The sequence below is a fragment of the Wyeomyia smithii genome, chromosome 1 (genome assembly GCF_029784165.1).
Source record: "Wyeomyia smithii strain HCP4-BCI-WySm-NY-G18 chromosome 1, ASM2978416v1, whole genome shotgun sequence".
NCBI classification, from domain to species: domain Eukaryota; kingdom Metazoa; phylum Arthropoda; class Insecta; order Diptera; family Culicidae; genus Wyeomyia; species Wyeomyia smithii.
In genome coordinates, this window is record NC_073694.1 from 179,980,553 (window position 1) to 180,006,102 (window position 25,550).

Here is a 25,550-nt window from a genome sequence, read left to right on the forward strand (position 1 = left end):
GGAGTCACGGCCTGCTACCGCGTGCTGCTACTCATAGACGGCACCTCGGGTAAACCGAGGACCGCGAGGAAAAGCGAGAAAGAGCAAGTATCAATACACATCACAGTGTGAAAAAACAAAATGGTGGACGGATTGTGTTCTTTTCCATAAGAAATATGCTGCGGATCGTTAAGAAAACGTTAAAACTAATGCTGATTACGATTCGACACCCGTCCAAGGCCTCATCAATGGTTGACGAGTGTGATGAGTTGCCTCTAGCGCGAACGGGGCAAACGTGCCCCGAACTGGTCAATCAATCCAATTATACTAGGCCCTAAAGAGTGCACCGTAACCGGAACCCACTCACACTTGCAGTTTACAAAACGTAGACCTCCCAACCTCTCCCATGGCAACAACGATAATGGAACAAGGAAAGTCTGGTTAAATATTTAGATAAAATACCTCTCGAAAGATGATTTCCTCACTCTCTCGTTGCCGGTGTCCGCACACGGAATTCGCACTCGCACTCGTTGGCGTTTCTACCTTTCTGTCTCCGGGCTTTGGCACTGCTGAACTGCTGATGGACGGACGGACTGCCTGACGGTCACACAAAGGTACAGTTAGATGATCTAATTTCGAGCACTACACTCTTTTCCACCACATTGGGATCTCTGCACTGATCACTGGCACTGGTTTAGGACCGTATGTCGCATTCCCCAAGCTGGACGGTTTGCATTAAAATTAACTTGAAATCTTCGCGGCGCTCTGCTAAGACCTTGCACTTGGATCACCAAATCCACCCGCTTGTACCGTGTCGTGCAAACAGCGTAAGGGAAGAAGAAAGGAACACACAACCAGGAAGACGTCCACCCAAAGCCGCGAGGAAGATCTCCACACACTGTTCCCTTTTATTTTTTTTTTTCGACGAAAGGTTCGATCACCTTTGTCTGCCCAAATCTCATTCACTCCTAGTGCACCGGCGAGGCGAGCGTTGCTTACCAGTTGCGAACATAGAGCAGCAGCAGCACAAAAAACGGCGAACCGTGTGTAATGGCGTTCGAACTACGTCACCAACTCTCTTGTCGTCACAGCGCGATATTACAGGTCTTCAAAAAAAATCACTCTCCAGAGGCCACCTAGAGACCACTGGACTGGGGGTCCTTACAAACCCGACCTAAACGGAATCCGGTTTAACGTCGTGCACCCCACAGGTTAGACGGGGTCTGGGTCGGCGCGTGTGAGCCTAATTTCTTGGGCCGATCTGTGTGTCTGGAATCGACAGAACACACCCGGTATGTCTAGTTCGGTTCCAACACACTTCACACTCTAAAGCAGCTACGGTACTACTGGCCTCTCGGGGCTGGCAGGCGATTGTGCAGTTCGTCAACATACACACCGGTTTTTGGCTGCATCAGTATGCGCAATAAATAAACATTAAAGACTCGAAAATCCCGCACACAAACACAAAGCCAAGCCAAGTTCCACCCGAGAAAGCTGAGAGAAAAGAAACCTCCTTTTTCCACCATCACCACCCAGCCAGAACCGGGGAGAACAAGGCAAGTACACACAGATACCAAGCCACCAAACATCACCCATCACACGTACACACAGCCAGAAATCTTCTCGTTACCGGCTCCTCCATCCAAGCTCCATCCTGCCGGCGACTCCCGTCCCACATAAAACTTCGAAAGCCCTCCCTGTGTAGCAGCAGAATAACACAGCACACCGAAAGAAAAAAAACCTTGTCCTTATGTCACTAGCCAAGCGAAACAAAAAAAACTCACCTCCAAAAACTCCAACAGGATACGATATGCACCAAACCGAACCGATCGGGGAGAAAAAAATCCTTAGCACCCGTACCGAACCTCACCGTTTTGCTCTGCGGCAGAGTGCTGCCTAGCGCATTTGGATTCGTGTTTTTTTCCACCACGACACGACTACGACACTACGGTTCATGTTCTGCTGAAACCACCCCCCCCCCTCTTCTCCTTCTGTAGAACAGCACAATCAAACGACGAAACTCACCACGACCACCACCAGACGGCGTGTATAACTCGAACTCGAACAGCAGCAAGAGTGGGGGGAAGGGGGTATTAGACGAGGAACACGGCGTGAAAAACCCTCCGTCTACGACTATCGCAGCGGGAAGGGGTGGAAGAGTGTGGGTAGGGGGGACTACTCACTCACACCATCACAACCCCGACGACGTTAGCAAAAGTTAGCAACCTTCGATGCCTAGGTAGGTAGGTAGGTAGGTATAATAGACGGAGAGCGAATTTGCGAAGTTTTTGCTGTTCTTTCAGCCTCCCTCCCACCAAACACCCTGCCGCGTGGCTGGTTGACAGTGCAACGAATACATTGAAAACACAGGGAACTCAGCGCGCTTTTTGCGCCGACCACGACGAGATGAGCGGAAGGATTGCGAAATTCTGGTCGAACAGACGCGATGTGCGAATTAAGCGATTTTTTTTTGCTTCAGTGCCTGCAGCAGCAGCAGCGAGCAAAAGAAAGCGGGCGATCGCATGGGCGAAACTGTACGAATAAGCGAGCCGACCGCCGTAATGGAGGGGGATGGTGGCTCATGGCGGTGCGAAGATAGACAGTACGGAACCGGGCGCCTCCATCGGTGCAGAAGAGCTGCTGGTAAGATATAACTCCGATTACTTGGATTCGTATGAACTGAGAGATGGTGATAAATTGGGCCTTTTTTTAGTTTTACACACCGATGACAATCCATGTTGTTTTCTCTGGATACGATACGAACTAGATATAGCAGATTATTATACCCATTCATAGAAAACAGCTCTTTGACTTCTCTGGATGGATGAGAAAAGTGTTAGTTTGAGCTTCACATTTGTTTAGCAATCAATCGAATGATTTTGACATCAACTGTACTGTGCTGTCAGAATATCTTTCATGAGCTGCTGCTTTTTATCAAGCAATTAGCCATTAGACACGTGAATCCTCATCGTGTTGTACAACAAACCTAAGCTTGAACGCCATTTTCAACAGCATTCCTGAAGAATTATGGTGAAAGAACTTTCGTCAACAAACAAGTTTTCGTCTGTTTCTCATCGTGATCTAGATACTTTAAAGTTCCATCGATAAATGCTTTACGAACAGTCAAATGACTGGCTTTGACTAAAAGTAACGAGAAACAGTAACCAGCTTTTCATTATGCTATGCTTTTGTAATTTGCGCTAAAGATCTGCGATCGTGTTATGTTCTCATGTCAAGGCAGCCAAATAAATTGTCGTTCAATTAGTATCGAGCTACAATAACAAACCAGTTGTCGTATATTCGAACAATTGAATGATGGAATGGACTATGATGCGGCCTGAGAGCGGGGAAAACTTCCTCTAGCCGGAATGTTGATTATGACCGTCCTATGAGCAGTGAATAAAAATCTCCAAAAAATGTGAGGGACATCGTCAGATAAATTGTTAACTACTTGAAAGCAACAGATTTTCGGAGTGCAGAGGGGACTGCCAGTGGATCTCACAACCCTGTGGAACCAGAAAATGCAAGAAAAGTCTCCGAAGATTTCAATGAAGTCCATCTGTGTGACTAACGTGTAATGTATTTGGGATTTTCGGCTCATCAGTCAGCAAGCATTGGAAAAACGAAAGTGTCACTACTTCTTCTCCAACGTTTGAGGCGGGATACTGTAATGCAATAAGACTTTTAAACTTACACGACAAAAACCGAACAACGTTATCTAAAACATTTTTCAAAAAGACGTGCAAATCACTATAACATGAAAAATCTTTTTCTATTTTCTAATCATTATAACATGAAAAATCTTAACGCGAACGAATAGAACAGTTTTTCAGTGACAGTATGGACAATATCTGCAACATCAGTGAATTTTTTTACTTTAAACATAGACAACAACGTGAAAACAAAACGTAGAGCTAATACTCTTTGATAAAGACAAAATAAATTGTCGAAACGTTGGAAAAAAAGTAGCGACCATTTCGATTTTCCAATGCTTGCTGACTGATGAGCCGAATATCCCTAATAAATTATACAAAAATAACAGAACTAACAATGAGTGTTATTAAGGTCTAGAACGCGCAAAAATTTGCCGACTTCAAATTGATATATTTCTATTAAAAATAAATTGAAAAAAATAACTGAAATGCTGCATTTGGAAGTTTCGTGTATATACAATGGTTACTATGATGAGTTTTCACCGTTTTCTCTCCAGTTTTCAAAATGACATCCAAGCAAGGGGAGCAACGTGTCCAAATTTCGCTCGCGCTGCAATAGAATTGGACATTCTCGCACTTCAAGCTGGCGAAATTGCTGGAAATCGACCGCGATTCGGAGAGATTTCGGGGAGAATTCGAAGAGCGCCTGTCGACCGCCAGGAAATTTGGAATTGGCGGCAATGGCAATATAAGCAATATAAGTGAAATCCTAACCTCTTCATCCGGGACCTCACTAGCAAGCTCAAAAATGTCCCATACTGCTGTGCAGTGGGTCAACTAACGCCGGGTTGTCGACGTTCAGGAAGGTTAAAGTGGCGAACCGAGATTACAAACAAAACACGACGCCGGTCCCGAAAGTTGTATACGAATCGGCTCACAAAGTTCGACTGTGTCGTCATAGCCAACGAAACTTATGTGAAGGCGGATTCTGGACAGGAGTCTTATACCACTTCAGTTTGGGTTACCTAAAAACACTTTTCTAGAAAGACGAAATGTTCTACAAAAATACTATGAATAACATTATCTTCCAATTTAAGGTAGAGCAACTTGACTTTTTCAGCAACGATTTTTTTTTTGGGACCGCCTAGTAAACAGCTTTTTTGATTGATTCGTAGTAGGTAGTAGTCCTTATACAGGCTGGCGAAAAAGTTTTCAAAATCAAATTCCCTGATTTTCCCTGATATTCCCTGAAATATTACATTAATTTTCCTGATATTTTTCAGCATTCAGCAATCCCAGAGAAAAAAGTATTCAATTAAATATGAAACGGAACAGTAGAGGTTCCGAATCAGACTTTAATGCTACAAAAATCAGTTTTTGCACTAAAAAGTCGTTTAAAAATGAAACGCATCTCGATTAAAAATTTCCTTTAATTTTTTTCAATTTTCCCCGATATTTCCTGATTTCCCTGATCGAAAAATGAATTCCCTGACATTCCCTGATTTCCCAGTTTTTTTCCAGGCTGTTGCTTGCGTAATATCGCAAAAAAATTCAATCGTTGCTTTCCGCAGGCCACAGTTATCATTGGAATCATCACGGAAATCATGAAATTGATATTCTCGGATACATTTGCATTTAAAAATGGCGGAACTATCAGCTACAGGTAAACCTTTATCATTAATTCAAGCACTGAATACTTCGCTGGGATTTACCAATAATTTTTGGAGGTGATGTTGAAATTCGCCGTACATTTTTTCCCGTAGCAAATATCGATAAACGTTCTTCGTTTAAACTTTGAGTTGAAACGGAAGGCAAGTTCATGGTGAAACTGCGAACAAGCACTGAAAGCACTACTATGACAAGCCTGTCGAATTACCCGGAGAATTTTTATCGCCTTTTCGAGCTCGGCTCGGCAGTAATGGAGCACTTTTTGGTCCTCATAGGGCAACTCTCTAAAGAGTTTTTGAAGGCAAAAAAACAGAGAATGGAAGCGAGGTTTTTTAATTTCATGCATATTTTATGATCTCACAAATCGAGAATTCCTCATCCTGGAATGGCGCAAACAAAGATCTTATGCATTCTTCTTCTCTTTTTATCCAGAATTTGAGATTTTTCAAGCTGGAACGCTTAACTGATCAACGGCCTTCAATTACCTACTATTACTTACAATTAATTGAATACGAATAGACCCTACAGAGCTTTCGAGACCGTTTGAGGCAATCACGAGGCTAATAGGCTTAAAGAAATCATGTATTTCTGAAGTTATTCCATATATTGCAACACTTTACTCTTTGCTAGAAAGAGTAGATGAGTATCATGAAGGAGTAGAGTAAACTAAAAATATTTTGCTAAAAATTTTGAAAAACTGAGTAAAATTTTCACTTCTGCAACGGTTTAAATTCTGAATCAAGCAAAATTTTATTGCTGAGGATTACCGAATTTGACGAAATTAGAGGATTACCGATTAAAATTAAGACTAAAATTTGTTTCAACCAGCAAAAATTTGCAGGTCAAAACCCTGTACTACTAACATCAGAAGAAAGTGCTACCAAACGCATGTTACGGCCAATTAGAGCTGAAACAAGACCTTCTTCCCCAGCACAGCCTACGCAAATGATTTGACTCTATAAACAATTTGCCGTTGTTGTTTTACTCACTCTAGTCCACAAGGTCCCTCCTTCCTACTGAAAGTTTAACTCTCATTAGTCACGTATAAAAGCTAGCATGCAGGAATTTAGTGTTTATTGTATAACCGATTACTGCAGCAAAAGGACGGTTGGCGTTGACTGAAAATTGACAAGGCTGAGCAGGAGATTCATTCGATCGCAGCGATTCACAGCAGACGAACCAACCGGTGGACCACAGCACTGCACAGCATTGCTGAACATGTGCAGACATGTTAGTAATCGTCGCGTTTGCTGTCAGCCATTTGTCCACTGCTAATAGCTGTGTGTGTATCGGTAGCGGTAGCGTATGTGTCACTGAAATCTACCGCTTCACTTTATTAAACTAACTAACCCCAATCGAGTGTATCCCCAAACGCAATGCAAAAAGTAAGATGTTGGTATCCAAGACACGACCGCATGGTTGACGTAGGACTATGATAGTTTCATATTTCATTTTGAAAATACAGACTCTGTTCTATTAGAGCAGGTTTCATTTTTGGCACGGTTCAATTTTTGTAATGTTCGATTTTGGCACACATGTGCCAAAAACAAACGGTAATGTTCAATCATATTTTTCAGATCAGCGCTCTACTGATGCATGGTTCGATACAGCACTGTTGTCTGTGCCAGTGTATTTTCTTTCAAGACATCAGTTTTGATCACATTGTAGCAGTAGATGGTTGAATTGTCTGCTAAAGGCGGTTGATATGAACATTTCGAAAAAGTTTCACCCTCAAGACATCAAGATAGTCTAGGTTTTTTGAAGCAACCATTACTTGAGCTATTGGAACGGGGAAATTCTGTCATTTTTTTTGCCACTGGCTTAGAGGATATCACAGGAGCAGGCATTTTTTGTCACGTCAGCAGTTTCAAAATATTTTTCCATTCTTGCTAGAATATTGAAATGCCCAATTTTAGAATTTTTGCGCAATATCATGGAATTTGATTTTTTCAAAGCTTGGCATACTGACGAATTTTGGCACATTTTAAAAAAGAAAAGTACATTGATTTGTAACGCACTGGAGCTTCAAAGATAGCATGAATTTCGTTAGTGTCAAAGGAGAAGTTGTTCGGAATACTGTGCAACACAAATCTCTTTTATAAGATATTGTAAAATTTGATCAAAGTGAAAAATTAGTAAAAAAAAATTGTGAATAAGCAGTTTAAAGGTTTTGTTACAACTTTTGCTCAGCGCTGTTATGCTTGTTAAACAAATTTGAAAATATTGATGACGAAAATGAAGACGATGATTAATTCATTTATTTGTAATTGGTTTGTTATACCCATGTTGTTTCAATTTTAATATAAAAAATCATTTTAGTTTTAGAAAAAATGAACAACTTATTTTTTCCTGTGAGAAGGATGCCCAGTTGCCTTGCTTGTAGTTAAAGATCATATAGAATTCTTTTTAAAGAAAAGTAATTTTTGAGGTCCTGAACACGAATCTGGCATTTATTTTTTATTTTATTATATTCTGGCACTTTTCGAATATAATAAAATAAAACAATAAATGCCAGATTCGTGTTCAGCACCTCAAAAATATGTAGATACCATGTTTTTGCCACTTTTATCGACACTTTTTTTGCTTGGCCAGCCATTGTATGAAGTCGCCCCACTGTGAGCTGGTGCCTACTCATAAAGTCGGTGCCAGGCGTGCTCGCATATGATTGCTAAATTATTCGTGGAAATTGGACCTTGAAATTTTTCATCAATTTTTACTGTTTACCAATGAAGTAATAATGATAGCTGAAGTATCACAAAATTGTTCATCATTTTATCACTTTAATGAAATATTAGTTATTTTGATCCATATGTGGTTACATAAGAATTTCCGTTTGAAATATTTCATTCCGACGTTACACCTTGGTTTTAGTTTACGCTGAATATGTCTCGATATAATTCGGTTAGACGTAGTCCTACATCAAAAATACATTTGTAATAGAAGTGTTTCGCACTTCTAATATTGGCATTATCACCAGTGGTGGGCACCGCTAACCGAAATTTTAGCGACGCTAATCGCTAAGTCGCTAACCGGAAAATTAAGCTCGATAATCGCTAAACGCTAAACGCTAAACCCACATTAGCGGAACTTTCGCTAATCGCTAATCGCTAACTTTTTAATATGTAAATAGTCATAGCGCTATATTTATTGCTCGTGTTTTGTAAGTATTAGACCACTTTGATCTGTTTTGGTTAAACAAACTAAAACAATTACTTTTTAAAGCTTTTTACAGTAAGAGGTTTACGAAACGGTATTCTTATTTGACTTTGTATAAACAAGAATAACAAAAGTTATTTAGCTTGCATTGAAAATAGATACTCTTAAAAAAAGTTTTCATAAAAATTCAATTATTATCTGAATCGAAAAAGTAGAACCAAAGTTGTCCTAATTTCAAGCGCATTGCAATTTACCAAAGTTCTTGGTGTGCCGAAAATTCAAGCTAGACCTTGTGTTTGTTCTTCAAAATGCTCCTGTGGCTTGTACGATAACTGAAACTCCATTCTAGGGTAAAAAACTGACAAAAGTAACTTTCGCAGTAAAGTATGTTCATCTTTCGAAGCAATTTACGTACGCCATCAGCAATTCACAGTTTTTCTAAATATTTTTATTGTCGCTTCACTACAAAATTTAGCGAATTAGCGATTAGCGTTTCGAAGGCCAAAATTTTAGCGACGCTAACAGCTTCGCTAACCAGCTCAAAAATTAGCGAAATCGCTAAATCGCTAACTGAATTTTAGCGTCGCTAATTAGCGAATTAGCGAATTAGCGGAATGGTGCCCACCACTGATTATCACTATTGAGAGCAAGTGACATGATTATTATAATTCGTGCTTTTGTGTAAGTTCTTTTATCCTTCTTTTTTCACGCTTACTACTCCGAGCCTCGCTGCTTCCGGTCAATTACAATTCCCTAGAGAGGTTTCAATTGGATGTCCCTCTGGCCAGTTTTATTGTAATAGGGATTTATTTTTGTCAAAAGGTATTTATCGAGGTTTTGCAGAGTTCAACGTAAAGGAAGGGTTAGTGGGGAACCTGAGAACAAACCCATGCTTAAGTCGGTTAACATCGAATGGCCTGAATTCAACTGAGATTCGAACTATTTCAACTATTTTTCACAGGCGTACTCATGCAAAGTTGAACTGAGTAACCTTTTTCCAGATTTGAATTCAACTTGAATCTGCTTCCTTACAAGAGTTTGAGTTTTTTGGCACCGCACACTCTGATCGATTGAGCTTAAGTGCGTGCAATGCATGCAGTGCACGATGTATTCACCGATGCAGGCGATGATGTGATGCGATGAGTTTGGTTTTGAGATTGAATTTATGCTTTCAAAGGACAATGCAACAAACTTTTGCAGCAGACGCGGCGCGAATTTCATCGTAGTTCGATTTTTATGCAATTGTTGTTATGTAGGATTCCAACTCAAATCTTACACTACACTGTTAGTAGGGTTTACGTGCAACCGAGAATTGATGTGCAAGACAGTTTAAAAACTCACTTGAACACGAGTGCAAAGTCACACTGCCTTCTCTGGCTGAACCATATTACTAAGCCCCCTTGTATATTTAGTTGGAACAGATGACCTAATGCCTAAAAACTGGTGTAACATACGTTTCTATAGCGTACATTATTTAATCAGTAATTTTAACACAATTAAACTCGAAACAGCTTTAAGTCATTCCTTCTCAGGTATGCAAAAAGGTACATATGTGTCTCAGTTCAGACTCAATGTTAGGGGAATCGTTCATGTAGGGTCATTATGTTAAAAAACAGCAATGGTATGAATTTCGACAACAATTCAGAATTTAGCGCTCGATTTTACATTATAAATGCAGATTTTCATCAGTTCACTCAAATTCAAGTAAATCCCAGCAAACACATAAACAAAATGCAGGTACCTATTATAGAAATATTGACCTCAATAGTTGACACAATAATGAAATACATGCTTAAAAAACGATAACTGACTAGAAGGGCACCAATGATATAAGCACAGTGCAGTTTATACCTATTATCATGTTCTTTCATTGAACTTTAAAGAACGATTTCAAACCATAGTCTTGAAATTCTGACTATTCAATCTAGAATTTCAGAAAATGTATCACAAGTGTGCATATTTTAGTTACGCTAGTTGAATTTGGTAATCGCATCATAATTAGTTACGACTCTTCGAATCAAATGTCGAGAGGTTCGTCGCTTTTATTTAAAGATGGCATCTGAGTAAGCTGAACGAAAAAAGTCGAAATTATAGTTAGACAACAGAGTTATAAAAATAATCCACCCTCGCAAACAGCCGTTCAGTCGCGTCATCGTCGTTGAGAGTTCGCCCCTGCTTTTGTCTCTCCTTGACCGTGACCGTGTCAGGTCTTCTTTCCGAGCTGCCTCTTTCTAATCCGACCGCGACCGCGCGCATGTAAAATTGGCGAAATGCAGCGAACTTTCAACACATACCAGCGGGATTTAAATTTCCGCCAAACCTCGCACACGGTCTGCCGGAGGTAAAGAGAGAATATCGAACCAAAAGAAGAAAAAAATACCCCACAAGCACAACTTCAATTAACATTCTAATCTCACCCGAATCAGAGTCGAATTCCGCTGTCAAAAAAAAAACTCACACTTGGGACCCCTCTAACAAATCATACACGGGTGTTGGTTCCACACAGAACCACGTCCTGTTTTAAAACCTCAACGTCCTTTCTCTGATCTCGCCTTAAGTCCATCAATTATACCACAAAAAATAAAATAATTTTTTCCTCCAGAGATTGTTACCCCATGTAAGCAAAAAAAAGTTGACCAAGATGTCATATCAACATCGAATCACACCGCCCCGAAATGATTGCACCAACACAATCATACACGCAAGCAGTCAAACAAGCAACGCACACCGCGATCCGCGAATGCGAGCGTTCGCATAAATTCGCGAACCTAATTTGCGAATTTGTTATTATTGTTGATGTTGTTGTTGTTGAGTCTGACTTCGTTGTGTCAAGCTGGGAGTGCGGTACTGGCTTCTCGTGTGAACGAACCGTGCCTCTGTGCTGCTGTGCTGAGGCCTGGCATGGCATCATGTTCCGAATAATGAGGTGTGCTGCAATCTAAGTCGCGCGGCCAGGAGAGACCACTGGTGAGGAGGAGAAATTCCTAAAAAAACGGAACGGAACAAAACGACGACGGTCATCGATGCTTGTGTGTATTTCAAGAAGGTTTGTATCTTCTTGATTTGTGCGCTTGTGTTAGCAAAATTGCATGGTGATTAGAAGCAGATTGGTTCGAGCCGAGAATAAACGATGACAGTGAGCGAAAGTGCGTGGTGCATCGACTGCTTTGATTTCTTTCGTTAAACAAAGCAAAAAATGGCTGTTAAAATGTAAACGAACTTTTGCGACCAGCTTCTGGGCGCAGTAATTACGGAATCATGTGAGCAGCTGCTGGCTTGGCTATTCTGAAGTATACCAAGGATCTCATAGCCGGTAAACAACCACTTGAGACACTTTGTTGTAGAGCACAGTATACGAGTATCCTGGCCGGCTTCAATTAGCTCGCTCTGAAGGATACTTCAGAGTCGATGTGATACACTCGGCTTGGGAAATAGGAAAGGGTGAAATGCTGATTGTTGAACGTTTTGTTTTCATTTTATGGCTTGTTTGTTTATGTTTTTCTCTATTACACCACTAGTCTCTGACGTTATTGTGTTAAATTCTGAGTAAACTTAGAGATAAGAATCGATGAGAGTAAATCGTGGAATAGTTTGAAAAATACTTTTATAAATTGTTATAAATTCGAACATAAAGTTATAAAAACAAAATCAATACGTAATTCGATTGTGAATTATTACCTTTCTCAATTCTCGAGTAGGAATTCAATCAGATTATCGGATTTGAACCTTCTCAAATGATGGAGATTTAAACAAAACAAAAATCATTAATTTTGAAACCAAGAAACACCAAACATACATAATTGAAAATTTGACATCAATGTGAAAAAATGTCAAAAGTGTGTTTAGAAAAATTTTACCGATTCAACGAAAAAATGTCAAAAATCGGTAAAAATTGAAACATTTGTAAAACGGCAATAAAAGATATTTTTCTATGACAAATTAAATGAGAGAAAATCCGATGAGATTTGTCAAAATTATTAAGAATGATATCAATATCAAAAGGTTGAAATAAATGTCATTAAATGTCATGTACGTCTCATTTTAGTTGGCTGGCATGCTTTGGAAATTGTAACGAAAATGTGCTCTCTTAAAATTAAACTAATTTCCGAAGCCAATGCAGCACAGTGGTACGAGAGCTCAAGATCGTGAGCTTTTTTCATTTACTCTCCAAATCCTGGTTAAATTGCCGGTTCAGAAAATATTTAGTACATAAAAAGCCTCAAGATTTGGTTTTTTATCTCCGCCGCCGGTGGGAAAAAAACCCGTTTCTTCAGTCAGACTAATTCTTAAAACGCGATTTGTTTTAATGTCAAAAAAACTGCTTCTACACAAGCCGAGTTGGGTTGGTAATTGGGTTGTTTAGCTATATCAGTTTTTTATCTCATCTGAAAGAGTTGTATTTTGTAAGAAAAAAAAATGCACGAATAGCAAACCAGTGCAAAACTAAACTTAAAATCAATTGGAAAAGCTGTGGCTAGCCAATTAGGAGCTTGCTTTCTACTCGCGATGTTTATCTTAGAACCACGATGTAAGAGGCTCCACCTTTTTAGCAAGTTATGTCGTTTTTGCAGTTTCGCGTATGCTTCAAACAGTAGAACGGCTCGAAAGGCAGACAGTAAAATTCATCTCGTGTCGGATGACAGCAGATAGCAAGAAAGAAGTTCTCATAGCCATGTAACAGTTTATTACTCTGTTGCGTGTTGCATGTTGCAGTTTTGCGGCTCACAGAAAAAAGACGGTCAAAAGTCTTTTCTCACTTTTTCTTACAATGCAAGGGGCTTAGTGTCTGCGAAAAAGTTGTTCAGAATACTGATTAGAATTATTTGACAGTTTCATTTAATTGCTTATTGAGCAATGAAAAATAAAAAAAATGAAAAATACTTTTACCTCAAAACATGCAAAAACAAATGACGTAGAGTAATACCTTACAAACATTTACAATTTTAAATGATTTGATTTCAAAAATTGACGTTATTTTACCTTAAAATCGCTCTATCTCGGAGTTGGAACACAGAATTAATTTCTTTTTTTGGAAAAATATGTATTTTGGTATTATCTAAAACTTTCTAGAACATCTCAAGTTAATCAGAAGTAGTTAAGATATAATTTGAGTGAAAAACTGGTTTAAAGGTAGTCTTCTAATAAAAACAGTTATATCTCTTCAGAGATAAAACCTAGGAGTTTTGTGTCTTCGGCAAAGTTTTATGAAATCGATAGCTCTGCAACTTTGCCGAAGACAGAAATTGAATAAAAAAAGTAAAAGTAAAATAAAAAAGTTAATTTTTCTAAGTGTAATATTAGCTAAATAAGCAATTAAGTGAAAATGTCAGATAATTCTAATCAGTATTATGAACATTTTTTTAAGACACCAAAACCCTATAATGTAAGCAAAAGTGAGAAAAGATTTTCAACCGACTTTCTTCAAAACCATATTTTATTAGCTCTGACGCTGACTGGTGACAGACCCGAGTATGGAGTTTGAAATGCTGCTGTAAAGTCAAGATAACCGTTTCGGAGGTATTCAGTCATTTTGTGTTATTTCCAGAGAGCGAAGGCCGCCATCTCTGAATTCAAAATGGAAAGTGGAATAAATTTCTGGCCCCTAGGAATCATTCCGGTTCCGAGAATTTACATACTGGGTTTCGGTCATTTTAGGCTGTTTTACCGAAACCGGAAGTCGACATCTTAGATTTCAAAATGTTACGGGATAACAATTTCTGACCTGTGGTCATCATTCTGGTTCCGGAAATATCGATATTGGGTGATATTCGGGTATTTTCAGTTGTTTTCCGGAAAAAAAATTGGTTTAAATATGTGTTTCATGTGTGTGGGACCACTTCCCCCTCCTAAGTCGGAAGGGGCGTCAAACTATCTTCCTTTCAGAGAAGGGAGGGGTGTCGACCCACCATAAAAACATTTCTGCCCTCAAAAACCCCCACATTTGTTCCATTTTCTTGATTAGCTCTCGAGTTATGCAAAAAAATTGTGTTTTATTTGTATAAGATCTCTCCCTTCCAATAATTTGATTAGTCCTCGAGTTATGCAGAAATTTGTATAGACCCCTCCCCCCTTCCAGAGTAGGATGCGGTGTCATATCATCATATAAACTTTTCTTACCCCCTAAAACCTCAACGTGCTACGTGCTAGTTTTGGTTTCATTTGCTTGATTAGTTTCCGAGTTATGCAGACTTTTGTGTTTCATTTGTATGGGAGCCCTTCTTCCTAGAAAAGGGAGGGGTGTCATTCTACTACAAAAATATTTGTTGCTCCCGTTAACCACCACATACCAGATTTGGTTTCATTTGCTTGATTAGTTCTGGAGTTATGCATAAATTTGTGTTTCATTTGTAAAGGAGCCCTGCCTTCCAGAGGAAGGAGTGGTCGTAAATTATCACAAAAACCTTCCCCAGCCCCAAAAACTGTTACATATAAACTTTCATGCTGATCGGTTCAGTTATTTTAAAGTCTATGTGGATTAGACAGACAGACAGAACTCCATTTTTATTTGTATAGATTTACTTTAATTTGTTTTTGCTATTCCCAACAGCCGATCAAATTAAGTAATTTTTGCGACAATGTCATGAGTTGTGCTCTTTTTAGGCTCAGAACTGCTGCCGAAAACTTTTACTAAACTGTTACAATAATTTTTTGAATAGTGGAAGCACAGATAACAGATGCCCAAGCTAGAACAAAAAACTTCAGAAATCGCGTGTATGATTGAAAATTCTTACCCGTTTGAAATGCTAACGACATCTTTCTGCAACTTGCGACTTTAACCACTTTAGTGATGGTAGCGCTGGATTATAGTCAAAGCTACCAGACGTATGAAAATGCTCACAGATTATCGAGTCGCTGTTTTTACAATGATATAACACTGATTTTGTGAGGTTTGTGTATTTTTTTTTTCTCAAATCAACTGAAAACAAACAAATTTATCGCAAATATAAACTGGGATTGAATAGAATTATCGACTAACTGCTCAAAATTTCTATATTAAAAAACAGCAACTCTTCTTATTGCGATAATATCGATAAGAGCTGGAAAACTATCAAATTTATCAAATTATTGACTACTAAGTACACTTAGCGACACCATACTGGGTGTTGAGACATGCTGAAAACCGTTGCGTCTTTTTACACATTAAGCAAAACTAGCTTGGATGACTGTTACCTGTGGTTAAAGGTCTAGTAAATTAGGTTTGTAGGATTTTAAAACAAATCGTGACAATTGGCTAATGCCGTTCCCGGAACAGGTTGAAAATAATTTCGCTGTCCTGGAGAAAATTCGGGTTCGCCCGAAGACCCAGAGACTGGCTCCCAGGCCTGGCGACTTCGGGCGAGAACTGAAAGTGAGATTAAAAATATGTTAAATATATGCCCTTACGAATAAACACACAACCCCTTGCAATTGATGGCAACATTGCAAGTCGTACAATATTGTTTCCATCAATTATTACGTGTTTGTTACCGTTGCTGATTGAAAAGCACTCCTGTAGTCTAACGGCTGCCGTAGTACAGTACATTGTCTAAGGCTGATCCCGGTTAACTTGCCGGAAATATAGAAACATTTATGTTACCACAAAAAAGGTAACAAGCGTAATCTCAACAATAACCGAAGGATTACATCATAATGCACTGGATCTAAGCTATTTAAGATCCTAGTTAGAGTTACATTTCACCTACTCAACATAATTTGTTCAAAGGAAGGTCAATTGACACCAACTTAGCTGAGTTTTCGTTGCTTTGTATCACGGCTATGGAAGAAGGTTATCAAATCGACACAATCTATAAACATCCGAAGACGACAAGATCGTGCTGACCATGAATTACTGCTAGCTTAAAATGAGCGTATAGATGCCTCTCCTCACTTCATTGGATGGCTGAAATCCTGTTTGGTTAACCGTAAATTGAGCATAAAACTTGAATCGACTCTCTCCTACAATTTCACAAACAATTCTGAAGTGCCTCAGAGAAGCAACTTGGGACTTTCACTGTTCTCGATCTTCTTCAAGGATATTTGTCTATTCCTACCTTCTGGCTGCAAACTCACGATCTTAAAATCTTCATCATCGACGAATCAGTAGAAGACTGCATTACTCAACGACCAATTGAAATTTTCGAGAAACGATGTGTGTGTGTGAAATCAACTTGTCATTAGCGTAAAGAACGAAAGTAACAAATATCCGGTCTCCACAGTTGAAGTTGTTGATCGATTTTTCGATTTTTCTCAATTCTGTGAAACTTTCAAAACCCGTCTTAATTGTTTTAACTTGTTCTTCTAAAGTGTAATTTTGATAGCTAGTAGTTTGAGTTTTATTCATGTAGACAGAAATAGTCAGATTAATTAATAAACGAATAATAATAAAAATGATTCTGTTGTGCCAAATGTGAACATATTCGATATCTTTTCGAATGTTAGTGTTTGAATATACACAAGAAAGGCTGGAGTTTTATTAAAATAAGGTGCCAACATTCTATGAAAAAATATTTCACTTAGTTAAAACGAAGCTACCCTGCTGCCAGTGTTCTCGTTGCACACATAAGCCCAAATCAATTTCAAACTGCAAGCAGCAGCTACGTGGCATGCAAAAGAACCCGAAGCCGGTTTGTATTTATTTTTTTTTTCCTCAAAGGACAACAACTGGCATTTCCAGTGCCCCAATGCAGTGCGATAAGTAACGATCTTCATCGTCGCCATGATGACCTCGATTGCAGCTACTTCTACTAGTACATATTGCGTTAGTTAGGAAATGTGCAATTCTAGCAGAAAATTTACGACATAAATCTTGTGCGCGCGAAAGGGTAGAGTGGATTGAAACGTGCCCCACTTTGTGTTAGCTTGCGTTTGTCAAACGGAACAAATGCGCGTTTTGCAGCGGAGGGAGAGAAAAAAAAAATGCTCGGAGGATGTGATGCACATCTAGCTTCTGAGCGCACACAATTGTCTCGCCAAAACCAGAATGAGTTAGATGCGGTAAGAATTCCAGGCGAGAAGATGCAGTCAAACGGGGTGCGGTTAGTACCGGTTTTTTTTTTAGCTGCTGCATTATAAATGCACACTGCAACTGCATCGCGTTACTAGCGTGAAGGCATGTCTGAATTGCAACCCGTTCTGGCTAACCGACAAAATCTATTGCACGTATTTAAGCTGGCAAGCCTGACAGCCTTGAGTACGCTCGTACTTGAACACAGAACCACCCTAGTTCACGTTTCACTCCACTCCAAGACGGCTGCATTCTGCGGCGCCGTTGCCGTCCAAGATGATGAGCTCGAGAAGTATAAATATTGGTCTGACCTCGTTTTGTCTACGAACGCGCCACGGATGGATCGTGCAATTGTCTGCGAAGTGCATTACAGTTCACAGAATGCACTTCTTTGTTCGGTGTCGTTAGCGATTAGCGCTCTTATCAGGCCGCGGAAATTGCCAACTTCTTCTAGTAGACATTTCACATTTCGCAACTGTGTCTATATTAAAAACCACTCGTGAGAGGGTGAACCAGTTAATCCATTAGCCGCTTTGAATGTTACATTAGACAGCCATCCTGCGAGCTGAAAGTTTTTAATTTTTCATGCAAAATTTGCGATCTGTCAGACATGATTTATTACATACCTTCGATCATCATCATTGAAAACTCAATACAAATAAATTTGCCATTTTTATTGATAACAGAATTGAGTCCACTTCAGTGTGCAGAACGAAGCCACAGCAAAAAGTTTTCACTTGGGGACTCCAGAAGCGCGTATAACGGAACGCTGCTGCCGGTTGCTGGTTGCGGGAGCGGAAACGCAGCGAATAGTTGCAGAAATAGTCAAGGCCAACTGCATCCGCCTCCTCCCGGTTCTCTACGTGCACCAACAGCAGCAGCAGCCAGCAAGCACTGCACCTACGAGCTTTGAATAAGCGTGCGCGTGCGCCTTCTTCGATGAGAGCGCGATCTACCGTTTCGATGCAAACTTCGAACAGTTCAAATTAGATATCTAAATCTTTGTTCTGTTTTAATTTCTCGATTTAATAACAATTTTGACTTTTCAACTATTGAAATTACACTGAAAGCAAGTTGTTCAAAATTCGATACAGAACGGATTTTTGCCAAAAGCAATAAAATCTGCTGTGAACAAGTGATGCGTCTGCTAAATACCGGTTGTCGAATGCATCATCCATGAGGAGTATACGAAAGTAATAACTCATTTTTGAAATTGAATAAGCGACTGACAACCACACACAAGCACCCGGCTACCGCCCAATGCCCTTGGTAACGAGACGGTCGATATTTGCATTTCTGAAGTATGCATACCTAGCTTACTTGCTTACTTGACACTTGGCATTTCTAACTACTAGCACTTCTAACTGAAATAGTACGCCGCCCGTCATGGCACACTACTTCTTGGCAGTGAACAGACCATGCATGCGGGCCATCACGAGGAGAGGGGGGAATGACATTCAGTTGCAATGCGGTTTGCTTCATTCTGGACATTTGGCAGCTGCTTAAATTGTACTCGCAGTCGTAACTGTCCGCGTCCGCGCATGCATTCACATCCTGGCGGCTGTAAATAACGAGACACGAATGGGCATCACACTTCGCGCTTTGTCATCTTCAAATGTTTCGATTGTCTTTGTATATTTTTATGTTGCTGTTTTAGCAATGCACCACAAAAACGTTTCTGGCAACGCTGTTTCGAATCGTTGTTCACTTCACGCTTGTAAAAAAAGCTCTCAACTCGAGGGGGGATCTATCTGTCAAACATCGTGTAACCAACATATTTGGCAACATAGAGTCTGCCTGTTGAATGATTCGACTTCGCCAGTGATTAATTGTAGTGACACATCTTTACCTTCTTTTGTCTAAAATAAGCTAACAAATAGAGCAACTTCAATCGTTCAAAAGCTAGGGGCTAAACACTTTTATTATTATGAAAAATATTTCGAGAATATGCCACGATATTGGTTGATATATTTCGATATATATCGTTTATCTGTAAATTAAATTTTTTCCAACGATAATATAACGTCAATGAGCTATGATACAGATAGAGGGGTTCCCAAAAATGCAACGATAAATAATTTATAATATAAAGGACTGGACACATTTCGCAATATATCAATAGTTTCTTGCCCCTAGTTCAAAAGCTTCGTCTCGCCAAGAAAGTAATTCAGAAGCACAATCGCTCTTAAGTCGTTATTCCCAACAGTGCATCGGTCACACGCGGCTGACTCATGGTGATGGCAGCCAGAACGAAAAGCGAAGCGTTCGTGTTCTAACTTTATCTTCACTTGAACTAGACTTGCCAGAGTTAATTGTAAGAAATGATAGCGTTGACTCAACGCCATAGCTAGTGAAGTACAGAGCACTAAAAATACACGAATGCTATCAGAAAAAATGTCCCGCATAGTCTTACATTATTCAAATTCGTTTTTTTTTTTTTGTATTTTAAAGCAGATATTCAAAGGGCTTTCCCGTTAAATGTTAACCGTTTTGTGCTCGACGAAAAAAAAAACACACTCAAATGTCCGACGCGGTACCCGGCTACCCACAAATTAAAATTCTTGTAATTTGGACAACTTTCATCCGATCTCGTCAGTTTTAGGACCAAAAGAATGACTTTGAAATCAGTGTAAGTAGTATCCCGACAGATTTTTCTCATTCCCGAGAATCCGGTTTTAATACTTTCTCAAAATGTGTACAGATTTTTTCAAACTTTAGATCATCTTTAGATCAAACTTTTAGATAGATTTTTTTTCAGATTACAAGCAGATTTTTCCTGTTTTTCGAGCAGTTGCGGACATTTTCCAAAAACATCTAGCATCTCTGATTTTCCCTGTCAAACAGATTTGATCACGGGTTTTTTCCCGTGTGTTGTTCATCGTATCATTCAGGTTAAAACTGATGACTGTTTCAATTGACGGAGAGAGTGAGACTCTTCCCTTTCCTCCAGCGTGTCAATTGAAGTTAGCACCGCATCGCGTCCCTTAATGATAGTTTCCTCGTGGAGTACTGTATGAAGACCTTTGACTCCGCCAATGAACCCTCATCGTCATTTTTAATTGAGAATCGTCATGTGAGAGTGACGCTGATAATCTCCACTTCCAAATGAAAATCATTGCTTTCATTATCCAGCAATTCAGCTGTCAAAATCAAAGCTTACGAGTAGCTTTCATGTGACTCACAAACTGCTCGAAAATGCTGCAAATACAAATTGAAAACGACGGGGCAAAGCGTCAATTGGGTTGTTTAGCTATTCCAGTTTTTTTATAACATCTGAAAGAGCTGCATTTTCTGAGCAAAGCGTGTTTTTCAAAAATTTTCTATCATCGTCCTTCAATTTTTAAATCACAAATTAAAACTACTCGAAATTTGCTCGAAAAATCGCTACAATGACAGTTCAACTGTCATTGTAGCGACTTAAAGCGATTTTTATTCTTCATTTTACAATCGGATAACAAATTTTGAAAAATCACGTTTCGCTCAGAGAGTTACACTCTTTTAACTGAATTATTAAAATCAGATATCCGTGAATAGCCAAAAAACTCAATTGACTTGAAATGATTTTTTCAGGCTCTAGTCGTGATCTTATCACTAGGTTAGCCACTAGAGCACTGATCCCATCGGTATCCTTTGTGATGAGTTTCGTTCGGTTTTTTGCTGATCGCGATATTTACCACGGCTATTGAGTTCTTATCAGAGCCTGACAAAGTCTTTTTCAATTGACAATTATCAGGTTATAGTAACGCTTTGACCCGTCGCTTTCAATTGAAAAGCTTTTGTATCATTTTCGAGCACTTCGTGAGTCACATGACACCCAGTCGAAAGCTCTTGCTGTGATTCTGACAACTGAAGGGCTTGAAACTGATACAAACGCTTTTCAATTGAAAGCGGAGATTATCACCATCACTCTCAAATGACAGTTCTCAATTGAAAATGACAATGAGCGCTGACGGAGACAGAAGGCTGCCATACAGTACTTCTATAGGAAAGAGGGAGGAAATATTGATCGGAACTTGCGTAACGTATTTATTGGACGCCATTGCCGTTCTAACTACGGCTTGCGGTATTAGAAAACTACCATCAAACAACGCGATGCAGTGATAATTTCAATTGAGACGCTGAAGGAAAGGAAAGAGTCTCCCTCTCCGTCACTTTCTCCGTCGATTGAAATAGTCATTAGTTTCATTTGATAGATCCGAAAGAAGAAAGAGGGAAAGAGAGAAAGAAGTGATTCGTTGACAGTAGCCTAAAGGAATCAAGTGAAAATGAAACTGTGCGAATCGAAATGACAGCGCGAGTATATCAGTTTTATTCCTTTGTTTCGAAAATGTAGAGCCCTGGTTCTCATAACGCCATTTATTAGTGAATATCCGCTTATTTCAATCCAGTGCTGCTAGAGATTCTGTTTAACTCGATTTATTCTAAACCTTGCGGTTTACTTGGGCTAGTGCGAGATGCGCATCTTGTTGCTAAAACGTTACTTGAAAAACTTTCAAACAGTCTGAATTTCTCCCCTATACATTTTGTTTATGGTCTCATTCTGGTTCTCTTTTATGAGGCATTTGACCTCTCAAGTTCTATTTCCGAGCGGCTTAGTCGCTTTGATATTAAAACAATATATTTCTAAAAGAATGACTTTTAATTCAATTCAGCGTGAAAAAAATCGTTCTCATTCGGAATACCATTACGCTCACCGATAGAAAAGCGAGGTTAATTCAAAATTTAAATTGTTTCTTTCGATCAAGTATACTTTCCTCTTGTTAGTGACCATCTTTCTCCGGGATACGTTCAAACCAAATTATGCGAAAACTAAAGATGCATCACAAAAGATCGCTTAGCTGAGGAACGATTACACTGGTGAACAACGGGGTTGGCCAAAATTCACAGTAATGGTTGAAAATCTGTAATCATTCTAGGGCAACTGTTTTGAGCACTGGGGCCGCCAGTGTTATTTATATGGCCTGATAGTAGTTTTATGAAGACATTGCACCGTTTCCGAAAGAAATTTTCAAATTATCTGGTCCTAAAATGTATGTTTTCAATTCAGTTATGAGCAAAATAACTCTGAACATATGTTGAAATTCAATATCATGGTATTTAGTTATTAGTTAGTAGTAAAAATATTCCGCCCCATTGAACAATATGGATGTGTAAAAGGTGGTTCAAGCCGATTCTGTTTTGCACACAACTCTACGAGATTAAAAAAATTGAAGAGGTTGTTTGTAAGATGTCTTATTTCAATATAATTCCTGCAATAGGTGTGGGACTACACTCGAATAGGGTTAATCAATTTGATGGTTGTGGAGCGGTAAATTTCAGTAATAACTTTCTTCCAACTCTTTGTTTTACTAAATGATTGGTAACCTTAGACAGAAGCGTTGTTTAATTTACCTGAAGTCATTCGAAAATACTGTTGAAGATTGCTGGAACACAGTTGTAGGTAGAGTATCACTTCACCGTCAAAACCAACTAAATCCTGCTCGATGATAATGTTGTGTCAAACTTTAAATTTTAATAAGAGGTATAAACTCATTTTTACTGCTTCAATAGAAAACATTTTACGTCTCACAAAGTTGAGAATTGATTAAGTTGCCTCCATTCTCGTTTTCTTTGGGAGCAGAACAGCTTGGATATTCGACGGAAACCCTCTCAGGACAATAGTGACGTCGAACAAAAGCTTGTTCATTGCCTCGTCTTTGCGGATTGCCAACTGCAGATGACGCGTGATGTTCCTCGTTTTATTATCTCTAGCAGCGTTCCCCGCCAATTCCAACACAGACACAGTACTCCATTGCAGTCGCCAGATACTCTAGCACCAACAGGCATAATTTCCTTAACGAAACAGAGGATGAATTCGACCTACCGGGAATCGAAACCCAGCCCGAGGTGAACGGGACTTTATCCTTCCCTTGACTTTGCCTCCGTAACCACGACCAAACATTGTAACTTGCAAATTCGATTGAACGGAATAACGATATAATGACGAAAAAAAACTGCAACATGTATGAAGAAAAACACGTCTAATTGTCTCAAATACCTGCGAAGTCGACTCTTGCAAAATCCAGGCGGCGCGGTGTAGGTGATAGAACGAGGGAATTCAAAAAAGAGGATGGACCGCGCTGCTGTCAACAAGCATCTTGATAAGACGGCACCGAAGTAAGCAATCCAGGGGGCCTAAATCTATAGCTAAACTGAAGCTGTTGCGAAATATACTAGCTCGAAGTAATTTGTTTCGTTACTGCTGCCAAGTACAAATCACAATCGGCCCTTATCAGGCCACAACCACGTTGATTTATTTTACTTTGTAAATAATGAAATTTTACGCTGTTCTACATTTATTCCGAACAGAAAAGTGGCCCAAAAGTACATCCAATAGAATCGAGCTAGTTTGCATTAGGTAAATTGAGATTTGTTGATTGTTGTGATTGAGTCATTTGGTAATGTGTTACACAGATTAAACCGCCAGACTGATGCAACAGCACAACTAGGGAAAATCGTTCGACAATGGAGATAACACGAAATATACTGCTAGAAATAAGGCTGATACAAATTTCGCATTCTTTTCATGTCCAAGGTTATCAAAGTAAGCCAAGGGGAAGGCGAGAAATAAAAAACACCTAGACGAAAAAAGGGAATATCTTTGATAAAAGTTTGTATACAAGTTACGACGTTTGTAACTCATATAAATGCTGAAAAATAACTCTTTATTATTATTGTTTATCATATTGCTTAATTTTTGGCGACCACGAGAGTGGTGACACTCTCGCGGTCACTGGATTTGTTTGTTGCTAATAATATCAACAAAACTTATCGAACTTTTTTACTTTCCCTTGAATTTTCTAGATTTCTAAGGAGGAGGTGTGACATAAAATGAAAATAAAATTAGTAACGGCCTAACAAGAAAACGAGAATAAATTAATTTACAATGACCAAAACCTGCCGAGGTGTCACTATTATTACAGCATCAATGGCGCTTCTTAGTGCACCAATATTATTTATTTGAAGTAGTTGATGTTACCACTGAGAGTTCGCTTAAATAACATTTCACCGTTGTGTGTCGTCTGTGCTTATACTGTATTATCATTACGGGCACGCGATTGGTTGAATTAGCACCAAATTGGTCATGAATATTAACCACTCAACTATAAAACAATGTTTTGAAACATGATTCAATGAACTAGAGTAATTTTTTCTCTAACCGAAAAGATATCAATGACCAAAATCCCTTCAGTGGTCACAAAATTTATACGCATTCGAAATTTTGCATTCTGCCGATTCTCTTCATTCAAGTAAGTTCTTTGTCAAAAAGGGTTAGGGCCGGTCTACTTAATTTGGATTAGGAATCTACCCATTGGAATAGTATTGTTTTTCCAAGTCAGTTGTTTCCATATGCCCTGTAAACTCTGTGTCTTCATTCTGAAATAAAAGTGAATTATAGGGGAATTTTGGGTAAAATGGACACCTGTCTAATACTCGACTATTACGTTGAAAAATATCATAAAAAAATTCATTGGCACCCTATCTCAGAAACTTTGGTGGCTATTTGAGACAATTTTTAAGCCCTGAAACAGTTACATGACGAAAATAATAAACAAAAACAAAAGACACGTGCACATTCGTGGTGGTGATGTGATGTACAGGAAATAACGTCTTTTTCAGAGTAATACAAATATTTGTTATGGTTTTTGTGCAAATATCTGTGCTCAGACTACTAACCAGCAGAAATAATCAAAGGTTAATTGGTAAGGTAATTGTTTAAATGATTTTCTTGATATATTAAGTTATTTTCAATGATACGTACTGTGCGAGTAAACTGGTGGTAATGAAATAAATGTGCGAATTCCAATCCCTTTCAATTTATAAGAGCAAAGGCAAAGATAAACCTGGACTGATCTACAGTTGACTGCGGCCAAACGTTGAATTCGAAATGTCCGTAAATTATGCTTTTACCATTTTCCAGTTTCTTTCTACATATTGGTATGGATTTTTTGACAAATGGTGAAAATAAAACTTTTGATAACTGTGCCACGTGTTATGAAACAAAATTCTACTATCAGTAAAAAAGATAATAAATTTCCTCGCCCAAGACGTTTTTATTACCCCCTCCCTAT

At 39.0% G+C, this 25,550-nt stretch overlaps 1 protein-coding gene across 3 annotated transcripts in view; it reads right to left on the reverse strand.

Moving 5' to 3' along the window:
* LOC129726185 (heterogeneous nuclear ribonucleoprotein R) overlaps positions 1–25,550 on the reverse strand; it is a 118,550-nt gene that overhangs the window by 89,722 nt on the left and 3,278 nt on the right. The window contains exon 1 of one of the 3 annotated variants that reach the window (XM_055682936.1): positions 1,764–1,895. The exons of 1 other annotated variant lie outside the window; for it this stretch is intronic. The gene's annotated coding sequence lies outside the window, so the exon portion shown is untranslated. Of the gene's footprint in view, positions 1–441; positions 1,332–1,763; positions 1,896–25,550 lie in introns of those variants that run through there. One more of the 3 variants, XM_055682947.1, reaches the window with a different exon arrangement.